Source organism: Giraffa tippelskirchi, chromosome 12 (genome assembly GCF_054371585.1).
Source record: "Giraffa tippelskirchi isolate mGirTip1 chromosome 12, T2T-mGirTip1v1.2.pri, whole genome shotgun sequence".
NCBI lineage: Eukaryota > Metazoa > Chordata > Mammalia > Artiodactyla > Giraffidae > Giraffa > Giraffa tippelskirchi.
In genome coordinates this window covers 25,721,511-25,748,392 of record NC_137286.1, presented here as the reverse complement: position 1 = coordinate 25,748,392, position 26,882 = coordinate 25,721,511, and the positions used below count along the sequence as shown (strand labels likewise).

General features: G+C 39.7%; 1 protein-coding gene across 1 annotated transcript in view; it reads left to right on the top strand.

The window, feature by feature from the left end:
• Window positions 1–26,882, top strand: part of AKAP6 (A-kinase anchoring protein 6) — a 571,209-nt gene that overhangs the window by 4,187 nt on the left and 540,140 nt on the right. The gene's annotated exons all lie outside the window — the stretch shown is intronic.

The window sequence follows — 26,882 nt, the reverse complement described above, 5'->3', positions numbered from 1 at the left end:
TCACTCTCCTCTTTTACCCTCCTCAAGAGGCTCTTTAGTTCCTCTTCACTTTCTGCCATAAGGGTGGTGTCATCTGCATATCTGAGGTTGTTGATATTTCTCCTGGCAGTCTTGATTCCAACTTGTGTTTCATCCAACCTGGCATTTTGCGTGATGTGCTCTGCATACAAGTTATGCAAAAGATGATACCCAGATGATTTATATGTGTGTTTTCTGGGGGGAGCTGTGCTGGGTCTTTGTTGCTGTGTGGGCTTTTCTCTAGTTTTGGTGAGCGGAGGTACTCTCTAGTTGCGATACTTGGGCATCTCATTGCTATGGCTTCTGTTGTTGTGGGGCGTGGGCTCTCAGGTGTGCGGGCTTCAGTAGTTGTGGCACGTTGCCTCCAGAGCACAGGCTCAGTTGTTGTTGCGCCCTAGCTTCACTCCTCTGCAGGCATGTGGGAACATCCCAGACCAGGGATGGAACCCTGTGTCTCCTGCATTGGCAAGTGGATTCTTTACCACTGATCCACCAGGGAAGCCCTGTGTTTTAAAGGCTACTTTTAGTGGCTACTTTGTGGTTCATCTGGTAAAGAATCTGCCTGCAATGCAGGAGATCTGGGTTCAATCCCTCGGTTGGGAAGATCCTCTGGAGAAGGGAAAGGCTACCCACTTCAGTATTCTGGCCTAGAGAATTCCACGGACTCCATAGGTCATGGGGTTGCAAAGAGTCAGACATGACAGAGCAAGTTTCACTTTTAGTGAAATGAGAAAGTCACTGTGGTAAGGCTGGTGTGAGATATTTTTATGCATGGAGCCCTTTCACAGCAACTAGTTGCTTTACTTTGTAGTAGCAGATAACCTCATATTCTCCCCCTCATATTACTGAGAGGAGGGGGAGGAGGGGAAGGGGGAAAAGGTGAAAGCCTGCACAAGAGACTTATCAGTGATGAGCTTCCTTAATTTCCAAAAAACTGGCTCAAAACTCACCATTCAGAAAACTAGGGTCATGGCATCTGGTCCCATCACTTCATGGCAAATAGATGGGGGAAAAGTGGAAACAGTGACACATTTTATTTTCTTGGGTTCCAAAATCACTGAGGATGGTGACTGCAGCACTGACATTTTTTAAAATTAGTCACTCAACGGCAATTACAAATTTACTTATATTCACACACATCCCTGTTTCTGCTGTTTTCATGGGAGAAATGTCTCTTGTGTGGGAAAAATTTGTGCCCAGGTGGATAACTGCATCGTCTAGAATCTAAACAGTCCCCCAGGCTTACCTGATTAGAGTTATATGATTCCAAATCTATGGAGACTGTCTTAAAACTGTAAATTGTAGAAAACTGATTGTTGTTGTTTAGTCCCTAAGTCATGTCTGACTCTTTGCAACCTCAGGGACTGTAGCCTCTCAGGCTTCTCTGTCCATGGGATTTCCCAGGCAAGACTACAGGAGTGGGTTGCCATTTTCGTCTCTAAGATAGCTGATAGCAACACAAAATAATTCTTGTTTATAGACATGCAAAATCTGTCCTGACTAGTAGAGATTCAGTTGACTTCTGTCTGCCACTGTGGAGGAAGCTTGTTTTGCTTCCATTTGCAGATTCATTTCAGCATTCCTTTACTCCATATAAATTTGTGATTTTTGACTGCTCGTTTGAGCTGTTGCAATATCTACTTTGTTTCTTCATTGATTAATACATTCAATAAAATCTTTAACACATGTTCATTTTATATCTGTATGAGAGGCATGATTTTTACTTTTTTTTCAAATATACTTTAACATCTTGGAGATCTTCTACTGAGCTGCTCAATGGATTCACCTAACAAAACTAGGTGTAGTTTTCCCCAGAGAAATGCAACTCATGGGTTGCTTAAAGCTTAGACACATCTTTTGTTTTTTGGCTCTCAAAATGACAGTAACTTTGCTTTGCTCTCTGTTATTGTAATTTTAATATTGTTCTCTATTAATTTTGTGGTTTGTATTTGTTCTGCTTGCAGCAGTACCATTACCCTCTCTTGGTAGCAATGATTGGGAATTTGGTGTTATGTCTAACTATAACATGTGAATGGATCTATGATTTGTAGAGATCGGGTCTCTGCTGGATGAGAGACAACAGAGAAACTAGTTTGTTAGTCTTATTTGTTTGGTTATTCATTTATTTGAGCTCAAAACAATTAAGAATATTGTATTTCACCAAGGAGAACAGCTCTCTGCTATCTGAGCCAGTAAATTTTTTGTACTTCTGTGTTTACTCTTGACTTAGGACTGGAATTAAACTCTGTGTTGGTATGTCTGTAATTCAAAAAGTCTTCACATCTCATTTTATGGATGTATAACTTTTTTCCAAATCCAGAAGGTGTTATTCGTTGATAAAAATTTCCCAAATTAAAGAAGTCCTGATTGGCTTTTGAGATAAATAGGTACCTAGTTAAATATAATGCTCCTATAATTCTCAGAAAATACGGAATGGTATTTCTGGGATTTAAAATGTGCTAGATTTTAAAGAGTAAAGGAATCAGCTCATTTTAAGAATTTAAGTTTGTATAATTTAGGTAAATCCTTGAAAACTATTTTAATGGTAAGATCCTTGAGGCAGTGTATTAGAATGGGCTTCAGAACATGAATGAACAGACATTTCTTTAGTGGAAAGAAGATCAGGCTCCTCTTTTGAGAGCAAAGGCAGAGGGAGCAAGGATGAGAGCAGATGCCGGTGAGCTTTTAGGGATGTGTATGGAGTGGGAAGACACAAGGAGATTGCTTGATGGAATTCAAGTCTGAAGGACTCTCTATTTAAGTATGTAGGAGGTGAGGGAGCCTGCTGAGAATGAAGGGGTAGCTCTGGGCAGAAGGCCTGGGGAAGGTAGCAAAAACTTAGGAAGTATTTCACAAAGTGGAGGAGTTATGCTACTGATGTACATGAAAAGATTTTCCTGGGTACCTAGACAGAGTTGTTTTTAAAATTTTAGTAGTTACGAGTTTATTTTAATGGAAAGGTTTTTAAAAAATTTTAATAGTTTTGTTTTTAAATGTGTATTTGGAGAAAACAATTAACACATCAAACCTAATATTTTATGGATATTACCTATAAAGCAAAAGTACTATTTAAAAATTAAGTTGCTTTGAAGAAAGGGATTAAGTTACTATTAGCTCTGGTGCTACTTTGATATGGCAAAAATCCCAAAGGTGGTGCTCAAAAAATTGGGGAAACAATTTGGCTTAAATAAGATATCCAATAGGGCATTTGGGAAAAGAGGAGCACTGTGAGTGAAAAAATTGGTGAGTGATGATGAGATCCAATCACCTGAAATCACAGCTTTTAGCAGTGGCTCAGGCCATAATTCTTCACTGAGAATCCCTCATGTTTTCATGGGGAATGGGGATGTTGCCAGTAACTGCTGTAAAATAGAATTTGCCAGAATCAAGCAACATAAACTGGCAAGTAAAACAGTCCTTTTCTTTTCTTTGTCTTAAAGAAACCAACACAAATTTATTATTTTACAATTCTTTAGGTCAGAAGTCTGATATGGATCTCACTGAGCTAAAAATCTGTTGGCAAGGCTGATTTCTTTTCTGGAAGTTCTAGGGAAGAATCTGTTTCTTCACCTTTTCAGCTTCTAGAGGCCACCTGCATTTTTGACCTGTGGCCCCATCCATCTTCAAAGCTGGCAATGCCATCTGAGTCCTTCTACTGCCATCTCTCTGATTCTCTCCTGCTTCCTTCTTCTCCCAGTCCATTTTTGAATTCAGCAACTCCTCCCCCTCTTGTTGGGCTTCATGCCTCTGGGAGAGGAGAGGGCAGCATATATAATTATGATAACTCATAGCACAGTTGTAAAGGTATGAGCTCTGCTAAGGAAACAGGTGAGAGTTGCTAACCAGGAGAGCTAGAGAAGATAATTTTGAGGTGATATTTCACCAGGTGGGCAGGGTTGATGAAAAACCATAAAAACTCAGAGGTATGGAAGGGCATGATGAGTAGAGGATGTATGAGATGATCCAAAAGGCCTAACTCAGATGAACTCTTCCTAGTCTTGATGGCTGAATGTTCTCCTAGTCACTAGAGCAACGCATTTTTGCTCAAGTTTTAAAACATCCCCTTTAAACAGTGATACCCTTTCTAGAAGGGCTAAGACAAGAAGCTGTTATCATTTCTTGGGTTTATTTTTAACTCAATCTTAATGATGAGTGTGGGTCCCAGAATAGAGAACAGAACTTCCCATAAGAGCAGCCAAGTATCTGAAATCTGTGGTTGTCTGTGTGGAGTATTCAAGGGAATATCCCAGAAAATCAGAGGCCACTGATGAATTAGGGAGCAAAAAGATCAATTCCCCAAAGGGGCTGACTCAGTGAGGACCATTCACATATTCATTCATTAAATAGCTAATGAACAATGTGTCTCACTAATGTAGGAAATTCATTTAGTGGTCCACCTAATCCTTTAGTTTCTAGGTCTAATAAATTTCAAGACTCATCAGTAGAAGATGATGATGGTGATGTTTTTATTGAACCTGTATGGCTTCCCCTGCCTTCGGCACTAGTGGTAACTGGTTGGAGAACCATAACATTTATATTATCAAAAAATTAACAGCTACAATGAAATTACTCCAAAATTCTCCCATCCTCAGAAGCATTGGCTTCTCAGAAGGAAAGTGTGAGACAATTGTCATTGGTGATGAAGAAGACATGGAAACAAATTGAGGGCAAGAGAAAAATTCCTCCAGTTTTATTGAATGGAGACCACCGGAGACTACACCTGGAACCCATGCTGTGGATTTCTCTACTTACAGTTTTTCAGGAAGTAAGAGCAAGACTGCAGTGTGTGTGTGCACGCTAAGTTGCTTCAGTTGTGTCCAATTCTTTGACCCTGTGGACTGTAGTCTGACAGACTCCTGTGTCCATGGGATTCTGCAGGCAAGAATACTGGAGGGGGTTGCCATGCCATCTTCCAGTATTCTTCCTGGACCTTCCTTCCAAACCCAAGTCTCTTACATCTCCTGCATTGGCAGGTGGGCTCTTTACCACTCGCTTCACCTGGGAAGCCCAAAGGACTGGAGAGTGCCCACAGGTCTCAAACCACCCTTGAAAGGGTAATTGAATCATGATGCAGTTGAAGGAACTGCTGAGCTATGAAGACCTTTTAATCCTGGTAGAATGAATATGGCAGGAGATTATTTATGAATGAAGAGTCTACAACTCATCATAATACTGATTTGGGGATCTCCCAGTCAGCATCATTTCCCTGTAATTAGAAACAGCCAGGGTTGGATTCTTTATCACCAGTGGTCTTGCTTACTTAAAAAATTCTCCAGTCTTCTTCCAAATAGCAACCCACTAAACCAGTTAAAGTCTCTTATGCAAACTGCAAAAAACCTTTTCAGAAGGGATAGATTATTTTAATAATTTGGTTTAATAAAAACAGCTATATCTTCTCTGATTTATCAGCATTATATATAATGCAAGTATACATTTATATTATATTTGGGTATGTTTTTTCTAAATTTATACAGGTTTACTGATCAAGTAAGCTAGCATTACTTCCATTAATGCTTACTTATGATAAATATAAATTTGTATTTGACCAAATTAACCCTTATTCTGATGTAGTTTATTTAATTAGTATAATAATTATGTTCTGTGGTATGTCAGCTTGAAGATAAATTTCCAAGATCTTGGTATGTTAAATCTTGGACTGACATTAGATCAGGTTAATTAATGGAAAGTCATTAAATACCTAGATCATTTGTAAGCATGATGAAAAAATAAAGTATTAATTATTAAGCATATTTAATTTTTTTTATACTTTAGCTTATTTTTATATACTACAGAAAACCTATGTCTTTGGTTCATGTTAGTGAATATCTTCATTTCTACCATTTTGAGAAGTGGTATATGGAATATTAGTGACTGTAGAAAGTTGTATTATGTGAATTCATGAACTCTGCTAGTCTGATTAAATGCTGGGGTGTGACAGTTCACATTTTCCATGTGAAATGTTTTCTATGCAAAATAAAAGTTATTTTGGTTAAAAGTTAAAGTTATTATAAATGGTTGAGACTACTCTGAGAAGCAGTAGTTTCAGACGACTGTAACCATGTATGTGCTCCTGTGTTTCCAGGAAAAGATGAATTTTGTCCTAAATCAGCAGCATGAAGTTTTTCATAATATTATTCTGTTTTTCTTTTAACCTCTCTAGTGTCTGTAGGGAGGTCTCCTCTTTTGTTCCTGATTTTGGTAACTTGTGTTTTCTCTCTTATTTTCATGATTTGTCTGGCTAGACATTTATTAATTTTATTGTATTTTGCCAAAAACTCCCACCAGTTTTGGTTTAATTTTTCTTTTCTATTTCTTGTTCACTTCTTTGTTGTTAATTTCTACTCTTTATTTCCTTCCTTCCATTTACTTAGCTTTAATTTAGTCCTCTTTCTCTTGTTTCTTATAGAGGAAATTTGGATTATTAGTTTTAGACCTTTCTTCTTTTCTAATAGAAGCATTTAAACTTGCCTCTAGACAATTTTACCTGCTATAGCTGTACCCTACACATTTTTTAAATTAAAAAAAATTATTTAAGTATAGTTGATTTACAATGTTGTGTTAATTTCTGCTGTACAGCAAAATGACTGTTATACACATATATATTCTTTTTTCATATTCTTTTCCATTATGGTTTATCACAGGATACTGAGTATAGTTTCTTATGCTATAGAGTAGTCTTATTGTTTATCTATCCTATATATACTAGTTTGCATCTGCTAATCCCAAACTCCCAATCCTTCCCTCCCCACCCAGCTGCCTTTTGGCAAACATAAATCTGTTCTCAGTGTCTGTGAGTCTCTTTCTGTTTCATTGTTGTTGTTCAGTTGCCACGTCATGTCCAACTCTGAGACCCCACGGGCTACAACACACCAGGCCTCCCTGCCCCTCACCATCTCCTGGAGTTTGCCCAAGTTCATGTCCATTGAATCGGTGAAGCCATGCAACTGTCTCATCCTCTGTTGCCCTCTTCTCCTCCTGCCCTCCCTCTTTCCAAACATCAGGGCCTTTTCTAGTGAGTCAGCTGTTCAAATCAGGTGGCCAAAGTATTGGACCTGCAGCTTCAGCATCAGTCCTTCCAATGAGTATTCAGGGTTGATATCCTTTAGGATTAACTGGTTTGATCTCCTTACTGTCCAAGGGATTCTCAATAGTCTTCTCCAGCACCACAGTTTGAAAGCATCAATTCTTCAGTCCTCAGACTTCTTTATGGTCCAACTCACATCCGTACATGACTAATGGAAAGACTGTAGCCTTGACTACATGGACCTTTGTTTGCAAAGCGATGTCTTTGCTTTTTAATATACTAAGTTTGTCATAGCTTTCCTTCCAAAAAGCAATCATCTTCTAATTTCATGACTGCAGTCACAATCTGCAGTGATTTTAGAGCCCAAGAAGAGGAAGTCTGTTACTGCTTCCACCTTTTCCCCTTCTATTTGCCATGAAGTTATGGGACTGGATGCCATGATCTTAGTTTTTTTGATATTGAGTTTTAAATTGGCTTTTTCACTCTCCTCTTTCACCCTCATCAAGAGGCTTTTTAGTTCCTCTTTGCTTTCTGCCATGAAAGTCCTATCATCTGCATATCTGAGGTTGTTGATATTTTCCCCAGCAATCTTGATGCCAGCCTAAAACTTATCCAGCCAGGCATTTCACATGATGTGCTCTGCATATAAATTAAATAAACAAGTTTCATGGGTATGTTCATTTGTGTTGTATTTTAGATTCCACATGTAAGTGATATCACATGGTGTTTGTCTTTGTCTTTCTGACTTACTTCACTTAGTCTGATAATCTCTAGGTCCATCCATGTTGCTGCAAATGGCATTGCTTCATCCTTTTTCATGGCTGAGTAATATTCCAATGTATATGTACACTAGCTGTTCTGTATCCATTCATCCAGTATAAATTTAGGTTGTTTCCATGTCTTGGCTATTATAAATCTTTTGCTGTGAACATAGGGATGTATTTATCTTTTCAAATTATAGTTTTTCTGGGTAATTTCCCAGAAGTGGAATTTTTAAAAAAACTATTTATTTACTTGACTGTGCTGGGTATTAGTTGTGGCATGCAGGATCTTCAATGTGCATGTAGGATCTTTTAGTTGTGGCATGTGAACTCTTAGTTACAGCATGTGGGATCTAGTTCCCTGACCAGGGATTGAACCCAGGCCCCCTGCATTGGGAGTGCCAAGTCTTAGCCACTGAAAAGGAGTGGGTCTGCTAGATCAGGGACTTCCCTGGTGGCTCAGATGGTAAAGAATGTGCATGCAATGCAGGAGACCTGGGTTTGATTCCTGAGTCAGGAAGATCCCCTGGAAAAGGGGTTGGCTACCCACTCCAGTATTTTTTCCTGGAGAATTCCATGGAAAGAGGAGCCTGGTGGGCTGCAGTCCATAGACTGTAGCACAAAGAGTTGGGACACAACTGAGCAACTAACACTTTTTTTCTTTTTTCATGGCAACTCTATTTTTAGTTTTTTGAGGAACCTCCATACTGTTTTCCATAATAGATGCACCAGTTTGCATTCCCGGAGAAGGCAATGGCACCCCACTCCAGTACTCTTGCCTGGAAAATTCCATGGATGGAGGAGCCTGGTAGGCTGCAGTCCATGGGGTCGCTAAGAGTCGGACACAACTGAGCGACTTCACTTTCACTTTTCACTTTCATGCATTGGAGAAGGAAATGGCAATCCACTCCAGTGTTCTTGCCTGGAGAATCCCAGGGACGGTGGAACCTGCTGGGCTGCCATCTATGGGGTCGCACAGAGTCGGACACGACTGAGGTGACTTAGCAGCAGTTTGCATTCCCACCAACAGTGTAAAAGGGTTCCCTTTTCTCCACACTCCCTCCACAATTTATTTTTTGTAGACTTTTTAATGATGACCATTCTGATTGGTGTGAGGTGATACCTCATTGTAGTTTTGATTTGTGTTTTTCTAATAATTAGCGATATTGAGCATCTTTTCATGTGCCTCTTGGCCATCTGTATGTCTTCTTTGGAGAAGTATCTATTTAGGTCTTCTGCCCATTTTTCGATTGGGTTGTTTTTTGTTGTTGTTGTTATTGAGTTGTATGAGTTGTTGTATATTTTTGAAATTAAGCCTTATCAGTTGCATTATTTGCAAATATTTTCTCCCATTCTGTAGGTTGTCTTTTCATTTTGTTTATGATTTCCTTTGCTGTGCAAAAGTGTATAAGTTTGATTAGGTCCTACTTGTTTTTCTTTTTAATAATTTTATTTATTTTTTATAACACCAAAAACATTTTGTATCGGGGTATAGTCAGTTAACAATGTTGTGATAGTTTCAGGTGAACAGTGAAGGGACTCATCCATACATATACATGTATCCATTCTCCACCAAACCCCACTCCCATCCAGGCTGGCACATAACATTGAGCAGAGTTCCATGTGCTAGATAATAGGTTTCTGTTGGTTATCCATTTTAAATACAGAGTATGTACTTGACCTTCCCAAAGTCCTTAACTATCCCTTTCCTCTGGCAACCTTGAGTTCATTAAGCAGGCTACAGTCCTTTGACCACGTCTTTTTCCTTTCCTCTGTTGATATATATCTAGGCGGCTTCCATGTCCTGGCTGTTGTAAACAGTGCTGCAGTGAACACTAGGGTGCATGTATCTTTTCTGGCCATGTTTTTTGCTGGATACATGGCCAGGAGTGGGATTGCAGAGTCATATGGTAGCTCTATTTTTAGTTTTTTAAGGAACCTCCATACTGTTCTCCATAGTGGTGTACCAGTTTACATTCCCACCAACAGTGCAGGAGGATTCCCTTCTCTCCACATTCTCTTCGGCATTTGTTGTTTGTGGATTTTTGGATGATAACCGTTCTGACTGGTGTGAGGTAATATCTCTTTGTAGTTTTGATTTGCATTTATCTAATTACTAATGATTTTGAACATATTTTCATGTGCCTATTGACCATCTGTATGTTCTTTAGAGGAATGTCTATTCAGGTCTTCTGCCCATTTTTTGAGTGGGTTGTTTTATTTTTGCTTTTGTTTCTTTTGCTTTGTGAGACTGACCTGAGAAAATATTGCTATGACTTATGTCAGAGAATATTTTGCTTATGTTTTATTCTAGGAGCTTCATGGTATCATGTATTATATATAAGTCTTTAAGTCATTTTGAGGTTTTTTTTGTATGATATGAGAGAATGATCTAAAAAGACCAAAGAGTTGGACACGACTGAGCAACTGAACTGAACTGAGAGAATGATCTAACTTTATTGATTAGCATGTGACTGTCCAACTTTTCCAACATCACTGGCTGAAGAGATTGTCTTTTCCCCCTTGTATATTCTTGCCTGTTTTGTTGTAGGTTAATTGTCCATAGATGTGTGGGTCTATTTCTGGGCTCTCTATTCTGTTCCACTGATCTATATGTCTGTTTTTGTGTCAGTTCCATGCTGTTTTGATTATTGTAGCTTTTTAGTACTCTCTTAAGTCTGGGAGGTTATGCCTCCTGCTTTGTTCTTTTCCTTTAGGATTGCTTCAGCAATTCTGGGTCTTTTATGGTTCCAAGTAAATTTTAGGATTATTTGTTCTAGTTCTGTGAAAAATACCATGTGTAATTTGATAGGAATTACATTAAATCTGTAGATTGCTTTGGGTAGTATGGCCATTTTAACAATATTAATTCTTCCAATTCAAGACCATGTTTACCACACATATTTTAATGTTCTGTGTTTATATTTTCATTTAGTTCAAGATGTTTACTATTTACCTTTTTTTCCTTGCTACATTAATCATTTAGATGTTTACTTTTAGTTTCCAAATATTTGGGGGATTTTCTAGATATCTTTGTGTTATTTTTTTAATTTAAAATTTAAGTTTTATATATTGAAATCATGTGATTTCAATATTTTAAATTTATTGAGGCTTGTTCTACAGCCCAGGATATGATATGCCTCATGAATGTTCCTTGTGGCCAGAAAAAGGCTGTGCAGTTGTTGCCTGGAATGTTCTATAAGTGTTAATAGCTCAAGTTAGTTGATAATATTGTTCAAATCATGTATATTCTTACTGATTTTTTGTACTTCTTCCATCAATTTAGTGAAATCTCTAGCTATAATTATGGAATTTTCTATTTGGTCTTTCAGTTTCAACACTTTCTGCTTCGTATATTTTGAAGCAAATATTGTTTAGCTATATAAGCATTTAGGATTGCTATGTCTTACTGAGGAATTGATTCTGTTATCATTATAAAATATTCCTGAACTATCACAGCTACTAAAATTAATCTTATGAATTTTTTGATGGTTTATAAAAACATTTAAAATGGAAACACAACTTGTGTTTTGTGAAAGCTACATCCCTTTTATCCTGCTTCAGTTTTTTTCCATGGCAACTGTTGTCCATCACACAATTTATTTGTTTTCGCTCTTCTTCTGCTAGAATAAAACTTACAAAGAGTAGGTCTTCATTTGTTTTGTACACTTCTGTATCCCAACTACCTGTCACAAAGTCTGACCTCAGTAAATAACTTTCTGAATGAATTAATGATAAAAATGCTGCAGCAGCTGTAAGAAGATAATATTTCCATGGCTCTATCCCATTTACTCCATGATAAGATGGCCTCTGCTCATACAGGGGCTATTTCAGAAATAATTTCTATGCTTGTGTGGTCTCATGCTGCCCCTCAGCACAGTTAGGGCCACAAAACTGTGTTGCTTTGGGTTCTCAGGGTGTCAGGGAGGTGTTAGTGAAACAGTTCTTTGTTTTAGTTTATTCTTTGTAGCTCGGCTGCCTCTACTGTAGTTAAGATTTAGTCCTTAATCGTTCCAGAATGGTGAGAATCCCTGGATTTTAGGGTGAGGAGGAGTTTGATTGTTATACCAAGACCCCAGCTGTATAAAACATTTACATTTCATGTCTTCTTAGCCACACTGTGGTTTTACTTCCCCCACTAACTCTATTCCTTCTTGCAAGTGAAAGGTTTTGTTTTCCCAGGAAATTTAGGCTTCAAGTTCACCAGAAAAACTGAGCTTGGCCTCACTGAAATATTTGATGATGTGAACTGCAGATAAAACATTTACCAATCAAATGTTCCTTTCAGATTTACTTTTTTTTTTTAATATTAATTACCTAATTTTAAAAATTATATTTATTTATTTTATTTGGCTGCATCAAGTCTTAGATGCAGCATGTTGATCTTTAGTTGCGGCATGAGAACTCTTAGTTGCAGCATGTGGGATCTAGTTCCCCCACCAGGGATGGAACTTAGGCCCCCTGCATTGGGAGCACGGAGTCTTAGCCACTGGACCACCAGAGAAGTCCCTTAGATTTACTTCTGAAAAGAAAAGAAACCCTTTTAAATTAATTATGTATTTCATGTATCATGAAAAGATTCCTGAGCCTGATGGTCAGGGTTCAGATCCCAGCTCCATTCCTAAGACATAACCCTTCCTGTGAAAGGGGAAAATAATAATATCTGCTCTGTTTGCCTCTGAGGAAGACTCTGTGAGAAATGCGTGGGAAAGTGCCTTGTGTGTTACAAAGCTTTGCAGGTGTGTAAATTGCTATTGTTACCCTGAGAAGCTTTTTCAGCTTTAAAGTTTGTAGTGACTGAATATTTTTGCTCATTAATTCCAGAAGAGCACTTGGGTATTTGGATCCGAGGCTTTCACTACATCCTGAACAGCACCTGCCTGCAACTCTTAAACTGAGAGGAATATGACCTAGTATCCTGTGGCTGTTACCTTGGAAACTAGGACCATTTAAAAAACACTAGAAAAGAAATAATATAACTGGGAGGAACAGTACACTTGGGGCGAATCACCTTTTTTCTTCCAGAGCTTAAAATATTAGACACCTGTTTAAACATTTCCTAATCATTCCTTTGTTTTTTTTTTAACCCCAAAGTTATTGTTACATGCTTGATGAAAATGAGAAACATTAAGATCTTTTCTTACTTTGGACAAGTTAATACTTAAAAACTCTACTACTTGATCTACTTTGTACCAAATGTTAGCCTATTGGTTCTTCTTATTGTCCAGGATGCTATCAACAGGCTCAAGCTATATTCTTTGTCAGTCACAGGAGTCCCGTTTTCTAGGACTTCAGAGGAAAAAAAAAAATCCAAGTACCCAGTAGAACTCTGTCCACATATTCCCTCATCCTAGTGATAATGTGTAATTCTGGTTCCTGCCAAGCTCACATACTCCTTTCTTTGTGTATCCTTCATTGGCTGCTCTTTGTCTGTGACACATAACTGTTGAGACCCCATCTTTCCACCCTAAGCTAGTGCTTGGATGCCGCTCTCCTCTTCAGTAACTTTGGGTAAGCTCAGCCAGTTGGAGTTTGGTCTACAGAGTGCACAGATCCATCTCTGGTGGGGGTCACTCCTGTGTAAACTGACTTAATCCAGATTCCTAGGATAGTGGTTCAGTGGGTCTGGAGTGAAAGTGAAAGTGAAGGTCGCTCAGTCGTGTCTGATTCTTTGGGACCCCATGGACTATAGAGTCCATGGAATTCTCCAGGCCAGAATACTGGAGTGGGTCCAGTGGATCCCCCTTCTCTAGAGGATCTTCCTGACCCAGGAATCGGACCCAGGTCTCCCGCATCGCGGGCGGATTCTTTACCAACTGAGCTATGAGGGAACCCCAGTGGGTCTGGAGAGGAGCCCTGAAAGTTGCATTTTAAGAGGCAAAGGGGTGGGGTGTGGGGGATAGGTGGGGGTGCGGAGGGGTGGGGTTGCAGGAGTGGGGGGCGGTGGGAGGGTTCTGATGCAGGGCTCTAAGGGCTACTGTTTGAGAATCACCATCACCGTATTCACATGCTGGCCTGATTTTTATCCTTGATCTTTAATCTTAAATTTAATGAGTCTGAAATTCACCTCCATGAACAGAAAGAGGTTTCTCTTTACTGTCATCATGCCTGGACCAGTTTTGTAAGTGTAATCAATGTAGTCTTTGTTCTTCCATCTTCCCTTCTTTCCTACTCCCTCCTTTTTTTTTTTCTTCTTTTTTCTCTCTCTTCCAGTTATTTCCAGTCTGGGTTGCCTCCTCTTCCCCAGTCTTCATTCACAGTACATCTCATTCTTATGACTGCTCCTCTAAATCCCCTCCCTCATCAACTCATACATGGACCATCCAGGTTTTCTAGCCTCTCTGTTTCTGCTCTAATCCTTCTTTGATGTTTTTACCATGTTGTTCACCTATTCAAGAATACATAGTATTCTCTGCTTCCCATGTCAGAACTGAACTTCTCTCCCTAGCATTTTATGTTTTCCTCATTACTACTAAATTGTATATTTTATATATATTTTTTTCTGAACTAGTACCTCAGTCCATTATTTGGGCGCAATTTCTTTATTCTTGCCTTTGAATATAGCTTATCAAAATATATTCACTGTAAACTTCCATGGACATAGAATTTATTTGTTAGAGAGGAATTTTGTCATACTGACTACATTATTATAAATTTATTCTCATAGGTGAGGGCTAGAGAGGAAACCAAGTGGACTGGTGGAATGGATTAAATGAGAACATTACATTAAATGCATTTCTTAGATTAAATGCATTTCTCTTGTGTGGTGAACTTTGAACTTTTAGAGGGAGTAGATTCCTTTTAATAGGTTGTCTATTAGTAAAATTTTCCTAAAGCTGTTTGGCCAAGATTTTAGGTCAATATATAGATTGTTTTGAACACTTTAAAAACTATTTTCTGTCCTGCGCACTTGTATATTTAGTTAAAATGAATCTATAGGACAAAGTTCTGACATGTTTTGAAAATTAGAAACAAGTACTCAGAAAATCGGGAGTGATAGCTGGTCACTATCACAACAGATTTTTGTTTGTTTATTCTTCTTATTCCAGTCCTTTGATGTGCTATGGTAGCCATGGAGAAGTTCATGTTGGAGATGGTTTAAGTACTTGATAAATCCAAAAATATTTCTTTTCAGGGTGCTTCTCATCGAGATTGACCACTGTCTACCATCTTGAGAAAAAAAGGCTAAATGGTTCTCAACCTCTTTTTCCCACAGTATAACATCCTTGAGGGATCCCTCACTGACAGTAACAGAGGTGTACTACGTTAGTTTTCAGGGGATCTCTCCTTTCCTGCTCTCTGGGTAATGTACTATTTGAAAAAGTTCCTCAAATGGTTTTGAAACCCGCACCCATTCTCCATTGGGAGTCGCAGCTTTCAGATCTCCTAACTGCTCCTTCTTTCATATAACTAAAATTTATTGGCTTGATTTATCTGTTTTGGAAACATTTGTGGTGAAATTTGCCTCTGAATTTACAGTCCTGAAAAAATTTCATTGTAATTCTATCACCTTTGCTTTATATAATGAAGTGCTTACAAGTTCAAGATCATTTCATCTTCTTAGGGTGTTTTTTTTGGTGAAATGAAGTGAAGTTTCTCAGTTGTGTCCGACTGTTTGCGATCCCATGGTCTGTAGCCTACCAGGCTGATGTACTACCTTTTATATTGTCTGATATTAATATTGCTATGTATTTTTTCTTCTGGTTAATATTTGCTTGACATATCTTTATCCATTTCCTTGTTTTTAAACCTTAGGTGAGATTTTTAAAAATTATGTTTTGTGGTAAATAGCATCATTTGAATCTTTAAAAACTGACTTGATCTCATCCCATTTTTTAATAAGTGGGTTTAATCTAGAGGTTGGCACTCTTTGCCTATAGAGGACTGGATAGTAAATATTTTCTGGCTCTGTGGTACATATAGTCTCTGCTGTAGCTACTCAGAAATAGCCACTGACAATAAATAAATTGACTGACATAAATCCAGGGGCCCTAGCTTCCAGGATCTAATGCATGGTGATCTGAGGTGGAGCTGATGTAATAATAATAGAAATAAAGTGCGTAATAGATATAATGCACTTGAATCATCCTGAACCTCCCTGCCCTGGTCTGTGGAAAAGTTATCTTCCATGAAGTCAGCCTCTGGTGTCAGAAAGGTTGGGGACCACTGCATAAATCAATATACAGGTCTAGATTTGGCCTGCCAGGTGTAGTTTGCCAACCCTTGGACTTAAGTTAATCCATTTACATTTTTGATAATATACCTTCATTATTTTTTGCATTTTCAGTTTACCATCTGTATTACTTAGGGTAGTGCTAGCTGAGGTTAACAGATGAACCTGGAAACCTCAGTAGCTTAACATAATAGAAGTCTGTATTTTGTTACATAAAATCCAGTCAGTGACATGGAGGCTATGGTCTGCCCCACACAGTCATTTAGAAACCCAGGTTCCTTCAATCTTGTGGCTCTGCTACTCCTAACATATAAGTTCCAAGATCACCATGGAAAGGGAAAGACAAGGTGGAGAAGGCATGCCTGCTTCTTAACCACATCAGCCTAAAAGTTATTTACATAACTACAGCTCATTTGATGAGAACTAGTCAGATGGTCTTACCTAGAAGCAAGAGGGACCTGGGAAATGTAGTTTGCAGCCTGACTGCCACTTCCCAGCATCAGTTCCTCACTGGGGGAGAGAATCACAAATCTTTGGCAGACATCTGGGTGCTTCTGCTGCAGCCACCCTTTTCCTTTGCTGCTTTTTTTTTTTCCTTTTTTACTTTCTGTGCGATTGATTTTTTTAAAAATTTTCCTTTCTTCCCTTTACTGTTTGTAATATATATGATGCATTACTCTTATTTTACTGGTTTTCCTTACAGTTTTAACATATATACTTGATTTTTAAAATTTTTATAAAGCCTGTGTTTATTCAGTATATCTCTTCTCTTTTGGATAAGAAAATAATTTCTTTGTTCCTCTCTTCCTGCTATACAGACTCTGCACATAGCTTTCTTCATATTGCTCTCTAGGGTTGTATTTAAACTTAAAAAAAAAACACAAAAATAGTTATTATTTTTATGGTTAAGGATTCAATATAGTATTATTATATATTTTTATCAGTTTCTATATGAATTCTTCAGTCTTTTGTTTTTTCAGTGAGTCTCTGGGTAGTAAGCTCCCCTAGTCTATGATAACTGAATAGCCCAGTATAGAAAGGTAAATAATTATACTCTCTCAGTGATTGGAAGATATTTCTCCCTTTTCTTTTGGCATTGATTGTTGCTGATGATATACCTATTTTCAGTCCAACTGTCATTCCTTCATAGGAATTTGTCTTTTTTTCTCTAGTAACTTTTACAGTGTTCTGTGGTTTGATCACACAATATAGTTGTGAATTTATTTTCATCACCTTGCCTCTCAGAGTAAGTTTTCAAACTGTGGATGCATATTTCTTCGATTCTTGAAATTAACCCTTTTAATATTGCTTCTCTTCCATTAATTCTTGGCTCTTGTGGAATTGGTTAGATGTATATGCAGATGACACCACCCTTATGGCAGAAAGTGAAGAAAAACTAAAGAGCCTCTTGATGAAAGTGAAAGAGGAGAGTGAAAAAGTTGGCTTAAAGCTCAACATTCAGAAAACTAAGATCATGGTATCCGGTCCCATCACTTCATAGCAGATAGATGGGCAAACAGTGGAAACAGTGGCTGACTTTATTTTTGGGGGCTCCAAAATCACTGCAGATGGTGATTGCAGCCATGAAATTAAAAGACGCTTACTCCTTGGAAGGAAGGTTATGACCAACCTAGGTAGCATATTTAAAAGCAGAGACGTTACTTTGCCAACAAAGGTCCGTCTAGTCAAGGCTATGGTTTTTCCAGTGGTCATGTATGGATGTGAGAGTTGGACTATAAAGAAAGCTGAGCACCGAAGAATTGATGCTTTTGAACTGTGGTGTTGGAGAAGTCTCTTGAGAGTCCCTTTGCTTGCAAGGAGATCCAACCAGTCTATCCTAAAGATCAGTCCTGGGTGTTCATTGGAAGGACTGACGTTGAAGCTGAAACTCCAATCCTTTGGCCACCTGATGCGAAAAGCTGACTCATTTGAAAAGACCCTGATGCTGGGAAAGATTGAGGGCGGGAGGAGAAGGGGACGACAGAGGATGAGATGGTTGGATAGCATCACCGACTCAATGGACATGAGTTTGGGTAGACTCCGGGAGTTGGCGATGGACAGGGAGGCCTGGCGTGCTGTGGTTCATGGGGTCGCAAAGAGCCGGACATGACTGAGCGACTGAACTGAACTGAACTGAATTTTGGAGCTTCTCAATGTATTCTCCATTAATCTTAGCTGCTCTTTCATGCTTTTCCTCTCCTTCTTAGTGGTTTATTCTCAGTGTAATTTTTCAGTTTTCTAATCCTCTTTTGAGTGTGTACAGACTAGAGGTGATCTCATCTTTTTCAGTTTCTGTATTTTTCATTTATTATATTTTCCCTCTACCTCCTCTAATTTCATTTGTGCCTGTTTTTGTTTCAAGTTTTAAACGAATGTTATTCCTTCGTTTTTCTCTGAGGAGCCTGAAAACACAGAAATGCTTTTTAGGTTAGTCTGTTATTTTCATTGCGTTTGTAGTGTTAGCTGACTTTTGTTGGTTACCTTTTTTGTTTAATATTCTCACTTTCTCTTCAACATGTCTGTCCCTGAATGGCTGTCTCTACTCCAGCCTCCCAGGACCCTTTTTCAGAACGAGGTGTTTTATGGTGGTGAGAGAGTGCTGTCCTGGCTGCTACTTAATAGGTTGCAGGTCCATTCCCTTCATTCATGCACAGCCTTGCTCAGGTCGGCTCCATGCCAGGACTGTTCTAGTTTCTTCCTGGCTCCCTAGGTTTGCAGCTTCACAGGAGGCTTACCCTCAGACAGCCCTGCAGTTGCTCTTCTGTCATGAGGGCAGGGGACACTGGTCCTGCCCTGATTTGCACCATGCAACTGGCTCAGAGCACCTGTGGAGCACCTACAGTTGCCATGAATTCCCCCAGAGCTGCAAGTAGTAGGTCCTAGGGAGATCATCATGCTGCTTTAGAGCCCACCTTTTTAATGTGTGTGTGTATGTTAGTTGCTTAGTCATGTCCGACTCTTTGAGACCCCATGAACTGTAGCCTGTCAGGCTTCTCTGTCCATGGAATTCTCCAGGCAAGAATACTGGAGTGGATTGCAATTCCCTTCTCCAGGGGATCTTCCTGACCCAGGGATAGAACCCTGATCTTCTGCATCACAGGCAGATTCTTTACCGTTTGAGCTTCAGGGAAGTGCTAACCTTTTTAATACCTTCTTTTAAAGTTTATCTGTTATTTTATGTTTGGAGCAGTGGTGAGGAGGTGTGGTCCAATTCTTTTTTTAGGAACCAATCCACCCTGATTTGAGAGCTTTCTCCATTCCTTTTGATTTTTCCTTTGGTGATAATACTGCTTGGCCCATTTTTGTACCTTGCATCACTGTTGAATCCCCACATGCACTCACAGCAAGCATGGATTGTTCTTGATAATTTTTCTCAGAGACAGATGGTGGTGAGTGAGTCTGATGATAGGAATGGGTTGGGTCTCAGTGGCTGTGTCAGAGTGAGGTTAGGACATGGCTGGCTTGACTGTAAGTTCTGGCAGGGCCACTGCATTCCTGCCACCCTCGTTCCTCCTAACACCTCTGCCCTCAGCTAGCCTGGCACAGATCGATGCCCCAACACGCAGAAGGGTGTGAGAAGACTGACCCAGACATGACACTTGCCATCTTTTCTGACACTTTGCCTTAAACCTAGTAGTTTCTAACCCTTGAGCTACGGAATGGGACGGCTTTGTGTGGCTCTGTGTTGTGCACTGTTCCTGAGCACAAATCTTGCCACATTTCACCCAAGCTATGTAATCACAGAGCTGTATCTACTCAGAGTGAGGGAAGGTCTTCTCATTTACACAAAGATCTAAGTTAGACTCTGATGGTCATATAAGGATGTATGTATAGTCTCTCTCTAGGTTTCTTGTCATCACCTCAAATAAGATGGTCAGGCAGTGAGACTCCTTCTTTGTCCCCCCTATTGACAGAGTGTTGCTGAACCCTATCCTGTTGATGCTTTCCTACTGAGGTATGGAGAAGGGAGGGTTAGGGCCTGGTACCGAGTTGTTGTGGCACCTGACAGGCAGAAGAAACTCCAGAACCTGGGCTTTTATTTCTTATTTCAATGTAGAGCTGACAGGTGAGGTACCAGCTTCCTCTTTTATTTGGACTAGACCTACCTCATTTTCTCCAACTAATGACACCCTCAAACTGCCAAGGGGCCAGGGCAGTTCCTGACCTTTGTTTCCTCCAGGGCCCAGCTTTTCTGCACAGTGCCACTGACCCCCTGGGCCTGGATCTAATTCCTGTCTCTCCCTGCACCCCGCCCTCCCCTGCCCAAGCTGTGCAGTAGTTTCTGGCCATAAAGTTATTAGAAATTGGCACCAGAAAAGGAATAAAAGGAGTTGCTGGAAGCCCAGCCCTTGGTACAAGGCAAGTCATGGTAAAATCACTTTACAGTGTTACTGAGATATTAATATTAAGCAATATTATAGTCTGACTCCTTTTCAAGGGACCCTTCTGCGCTGGTACCTAAGATAGCACTGAAGCATGTGGTTTCCAGAACCAAAAGCATGCTTCCTTTCACTTTTTTTTTGTTTGTTTTTGCTTTTTTGTTTACTTTTTTTGACTGGTCTTCAGGATTCTTGCTACTTTTTGCCAGAACTTGCTAGAGAAGTTCTTCAGGGAGGTTTAGGAGATGACAGAAACAAGAAGAAGTTCATTTGTAATAGGAAGAAGAGCAGTAATTACGAAAAGCACAGAGGAAGCTAGAGAAGGAAAATCAAGGAAAAGAGACTGGGAACAAGTCCAATCTGAGAGATTCATGCGGTTGGTAGATTTGAGTTGAGTGTCTATTTCATAAGAATGCCTTGTGCCAGTCACTGTCCCTGAACCCAGTTAGCAGGACAAGGAAACGGAATTCAGGGACCATGAGAAATCTGTCTTACCGTTAGGGTGTGGGAACATGGGAGTCAGCCTAACAAAGCTAATGTTTAGAAGTACGGAGGCTTTTGATTTACTTCTCTTCTAGGAAGCATTTTACTAGACTAGACAGAGTTTACCACTACAGGGGCGGGAGAGCTGCATTGCTGTTTGGAGCAGGACAGTTCTTCCTTGTGTTCCCTTGTGTGGGACACTATTTTCATCTAGACACTGAGAGTATTTGAAAGTCAATAGATGTCATCTATGATTGTTATGAAGAAAATGCCTACCATGGACTCTTAAATACAACAAAACAGTGGAAGGTACAGTTCCTAGAGAATTAAATGGGCATGGGTTCCTACATCATAGAACTTATCAAATTTTCTGTAAAATAGAATCTCAGGTGGTTGTTTCCACTCAGACCAGAGGAATCAAATGTAGAGATATGAATGCCACTGGTACCATGGGAGAGATGCAGCAATTATACATAAGAATCTATCCAGGGAGTAGAGAATGTGTTCCTATGATGGCAGCATTCAGAGTGCAGGAAGGGGAAGTTTGTAGGTAGATTATATACTCTAATGAGGTTGGAGCTTGCAACCCACCAGAAAAACCAGGTTTCCATCAGTGTGGCCATTTGGGATGCTGAGAAGGCAGAGTTTGGGAGAACTTTCCCACATTATGTTCCACTTCTGTTTCACTTTTCTATCTACTTTTATTACCACATTCATCCCTTCTATCCTACCCCTACCATTTTACCATGTAGTCACAGTAATCTTTCTTATCATCATCAAGAGAGCTTCGGCAGTGCTACCTTCTCTAAGGCATCTTTCTCACCCAGAGTTCCTATAATGTGCTGGGGTTTGTGCAGTTTGCATGCATCATCTCATTTCATAGTCCCAGCAATTCCATGAAGTAGTTATAAAAGAACTTTCTGGAAATCTCCAAATGGAGTTTAAGATCCCTGGATCTAACTATGTAAAGGGGTTTCCATCTTATAGGAACAGTGGGTATTGGTGAATTGTGACCACTATTTTTTGTTTTAACTTTTTATTTTGTATTGAGATATAGCCAATTAATAATGTTGTGATAGTTTCAGGTGAACAGGGAAGCGACTCAGGCATATATAAACATGTATTCATTCTCTCCCAAACTCCCTTCCTATCCAGGCTACCACATAATATTGATCAGAATTCCATGTACTATACCATAGGTCCTTGTTGGTTATCCATTTTGGTTATCCATAGCAGTGTGTACATGTCCATCCCAAACTCCCTAACTGCCCATTTGTGACCACTATTTTTTAGGGAAAAATGAGTAACATATACTTTGTTTAGGCTTCTTTCAGTAAAGAAACATGACTAGGCGTCACGTTGGAATCAGTGAGTGTCAGTAGCAAGTCAGGGAATGTTGGTACCTTTCTAGGCAGGTGTAATGAAATAACATGCCTTGCAAAAGGAAGAGCAGAGGTTGAGATTGCTGTAGCATTGAATCCACTGAACAACATACACTGACTTAGGAGAGACACGAAAGACTGAGCAATCGATTTCTCAGTGATGGGCCTGAGCTAGCCAATTTGAGCAAACTTGTTTACTCAAACTCTATTTTCCAGCTAAAGACAGATGGACCATTTGATCTGAGATGTTTTGCTGTGCTCAGGAAGCGCTTAGCCAAGGCACAGTCAGTCATTGTGTGTAGAGTCAGTTCATTTACCAGAAATCACCCTGATGAAGTTATATAATCCAGAGCATCTGATTCAGGGAAAGACTGGGGCAGCAAAGGTGTATAGAGATCCCAGAACCTTCTGTTAGGGGTGTTAGAAGACAACTAGTGGGATGTGGGAGTAGGAGATGGGGTTGAACATTTGATGCACTTCATGTAGAGCTGATGGGAGAAAGAAATTCTCCCTGATGAGGTGATCAGTCATAGATTCATAGAGCTTGAGTGATGGGTGGAGCTTAAGCAAATCAGTCCCTCATTGTGCAGAGAAATGGAGTCTATGCAGCAAGGAATGAATACAATGGGATTCCAATTCATATCTTCAATCACTATAATTTATTTTTTTAAGGTTTATTTAAGATTCCTGATTCAGTCTGATGTGGCCAAATGAGTCTCTTGCTTCTTTTTATGAAGACAGAGAATATAGATCTGCTATTATTTCCTTATTAGCGGTTAATGCCAGAATCTCATAAGAAGTTTACACATCAAATAATAAACTTCCACTCATGGTCTGAAAGAAAGATTGAAAAAATTACATAAAAATATCAAAATCCCAAACTTATTAATGGATCCAGTCCTTACTAACTGACATTCCTTTCCCCTCCTACTTCTCTTATTTTTATGATGGTTCTGGGCTTCCTGGAGTGAATGATGATTTATCTTGAACAAATGGAATTTGTTCTTGAATCCTGCTGATGTAAATACTGCGGTAAATAAATGGAAATAGAAGTCCCAGGAATAAATCAGACTACTTGCTTAAAAAGCAAGCATGTATTCAGCCCTTTCCTTTTGGTAGATTAAAAAAAAGCCACAGGGTTAGAAGTCCATCTCCTTGTCCATATACAGGCCCTAATTCAAGTTTTTTGTTTATCCATTTGTAGAAATATAGGGTTTTCTTCCTCCTCTGCTTCCTTCTTTCCTTGTTGTCATTATCATTCATTCTTGTGAGGGGTCTCTGAAAATTCAGAAAAAAAAGAGACTTTGCCAGCACAAAAATATATTGCAAGTCATGCTACAAAACATGGTGAATATTAGCAAAGCAAGATATGTTAGAAGTGGTGCTCCTCTGAGACGCTGAAGGACTTAAAATAATCAGGACTCACAGGACATAGAGACGCTGATTCACACTCCCCACCCCAGAGGTAGAGCCAGGACATATGAGAGAAAGCAGGGATAGCAGATTTAAGGGCGACATGGGTGAAACGGTAGAACAGGAGAAGAGAGAGAAGCAGGCCTCACCAAGTCCACCAAAGACAGGTCTGCAAGGACTGAGGAGTGACTTGGTTGAAAAAATAAAGGGCCCCATGTGTATTTGTGATCATCTAATCCATGAAAAACTTTCATTTTGGTGATAGACTATATACCCAAAGTAAAATACAATGCTGTCCAAACTGATACTCTTTTGCAAGTGAAAGGGACCATTACTGATTATGGACATATGGTTATAGACTGTACCTCTCCCCCTTCTAGATCTCATGGATGTAACTAAGAGATTAAACTTTCACTCAAAGCATAGTTATGAAGCCCTGTTGTGTCCGGCATTGCACTCGGCACTGAGGCTACAAAGCTGAGCTGTTGTTTCTGCAGCAGATGAGTAGTTCTCTCTGTGGCTGAGACTTTCGTGACACTAAAGATCAAGGCAAAACCTTCACAGTCCAGTTAACCAATTATGATGCTTCTTAGCGAGGCTTGTGTATATGGCTCCCACCTGGTCTCCCCCACATGGTGGTGGCTGTACACCCTGAAGCATGATGAGATGATGAGTCAGAGTGGTGTGATTTTGTTCTGCCTCTGCCCCGCATATGCTGGTTTTAATCAAATGAACGCTTAATCCTGTAGCGAATCTTATTACGCCCTTTGCCCTTTCCCATTCCATCTGTTACATGTCTCATTCTCTATCCTCCAAGTGGAATAAGCTGTGTTTTTTTTCTCAGACGTTTTTTTCTTTCTGTGTTTGATGTCTTTCAGAAATAGGCCTGGAGCCAAGAATTACAATCAAGTTGAAGTGGGTCTGAATGAGGATTTTCAGTATCCTGCATTACTTTTTCTATTGCTCTGTTTCTCTTATCAGCAAAGCCTCCAGTTTTGATGACTTTTAATGCAGGGTACTGGGGAGCTCTGCAGTTGGCTTCACAGGTCTTCCTGTTAGGACTGCAATTACTGTCTCCCCAGGATGTAAAAGACCCTCAGGCACACAGGGATGGTGGCATCCACTTGAATCAGTAGGTCTGTGTCCCAGCCATGCTGCAGAGCCCAGATATCTGCTGGTGGATGGATCATAATCTTGTCTCAGTGGGCCTTTCTAATCCTTTTGATCTCTTTGGCTCTTTGCTATCTTACTGACCAAATCATTCATATACATCAAAACCAGCTCTACTTGAAAATAGACTCCAGGGCCTCTGTCCTAGGAATAGCAAAAGAGTAAGTATAGACAGATCTTCCTCAAGGAGCATATTTCTGTTTATTGTAGTTTCTCTCCTTGGCAAGTATAATAAGGTTTTACCCTGGAGGAATGAAAAATATTTAAAAGGTGTTGATGGTATGGCAGGTTCCAAATTTGGTTCTCTTTCCACAAGCACAACCCCATACACCTGGGCTCTGTCTCTCATAATATTTAGGTTCTGTCTGTGTGTTTCTCCCATTTTTAAGGTCCTGTAAAGGGAGATTTCTTGTCTCTAATCTTTCAAGCCCTTTTTCATCCTAGTCTACACTATCCTAGTGCTAAATCCATTATTTTCCATAGAGAAGGTAATTGATACATGTTTCCAAACTCAATACGTATTTTTGGCCTGTAAATCAGTAATCTCCTTATTTGATACTTCCTTTAGACTGAAAGACTTACTGATAGGTTCTTAAATAAGAATACAGGGGTTAATGTCCTTTGAGTAATAAGGCCAGGCCAAAGATGTGGAAAATATGAAGGTCACTCCATGTACAGTCCTTTGAGGGAGATTTTGCTGCCCCAGATATAGAATCTACAGGCCTCTAGGGATGCAAATAAAACGTGAGATTGGTGCTGCATTCAGTCTTTTGACTCTCCAGCTTACTGCTGTGACTGACATACACTGACAAACTTATTTTGCAATAGATGGAAGGAAAGGTGTTTTACACCTAGGAATACAGCTAAACTAAGGCCCAGGACCTGCCTTAAAAGGAGCATCCAGAATTCTTGGTTGGATCCCAAACCAAGTTAGGCTAGTATATGCCCCGTCTTGAACTAGGCAGAAATCAACCCAGCCTTAAAATCAAAAGGAATGAGGTGCAGGACAAATGGCTACTTGGGTCTCTACATTCTGTTCCTGTTTTATTGTTTCAACTCAGATGCTGCGTGCTCCCTGTCCTGTTTGATTCTTTCACATTGCTTCTTTCTATTAATAGTCATTTGGCTTCTGGTCAGCCAATGATAATTAAGATTCATTACCACCTCTGGGTAAAACTGGTTGCCAGAAATTCTCTTTATATTGTATTTGAGAACAATCCAAATTTTCTTCCTTATTTGAGGGGGGGTGGGTTGTGGGTCAGGATTGACCATTATGAACAAATAATGAAAGTTTAAGGCACTAGGAATCTTCACATGAGTTTCCAAGTAGAGAATTATGGAAAATGTAGTAAATTTCTCTATTTTGAAAGTAGACCCCCTCTTGTTGAGGGCTGGGTGATGAGAAACTTGAGATAGTATCTCCCATTTATGTATTGATAGCCATGAATTTGGAAGGCAAAGAGGTGCCATTCAGGCCAACCATATGTGGACATGTGGTGCATGCCATGCACAAATCCTGCCTCCAGACAGTCAGGAGGAGGGGGTGACTGTTTGGTCATTTGTCTGCCCAGAGGGGATGCCTTTTTGAAATTCTGTTAATCCTGAGCCTTCTAGTCAGTCATCTGCCTACCAAGAAGAAGGCAAACCGTCACTAAGATTGTGTCTCTGTTATAAAATCACATTCGAACTCAGCAGAGACATAGACCATAGTCTGTTGATTCTAGGTAGGTGTTCTTTGCCTTGTTCCATCATTTTGCTCTGTGTTTTCAGGAACAATCCAGAAATGCTGTCTGTTCAGTTTCTTCAGGGTGCCTCTTCTCTCTATCCCTTTCCTGAGTCCCAGTATTTAAAACCTAAAACTCCTGTCCAGCCCTGACCAATGCAACACCACATATAATGCTGAATTTCAGGCTCCTTGGAATTCCTGGGGAATAATGCCCATTAGAGTGCCATAAACAACAGCTGAAAAAGTCAACAGAACTTAGAGCTTTCTAACTTAGGCATTAACAGCCAGTGGTGCTTCTTTGAAATGTACAGCTTGGGAGAAGGTATGTGGGTCCTGAATTGGTAGAGAAGGGG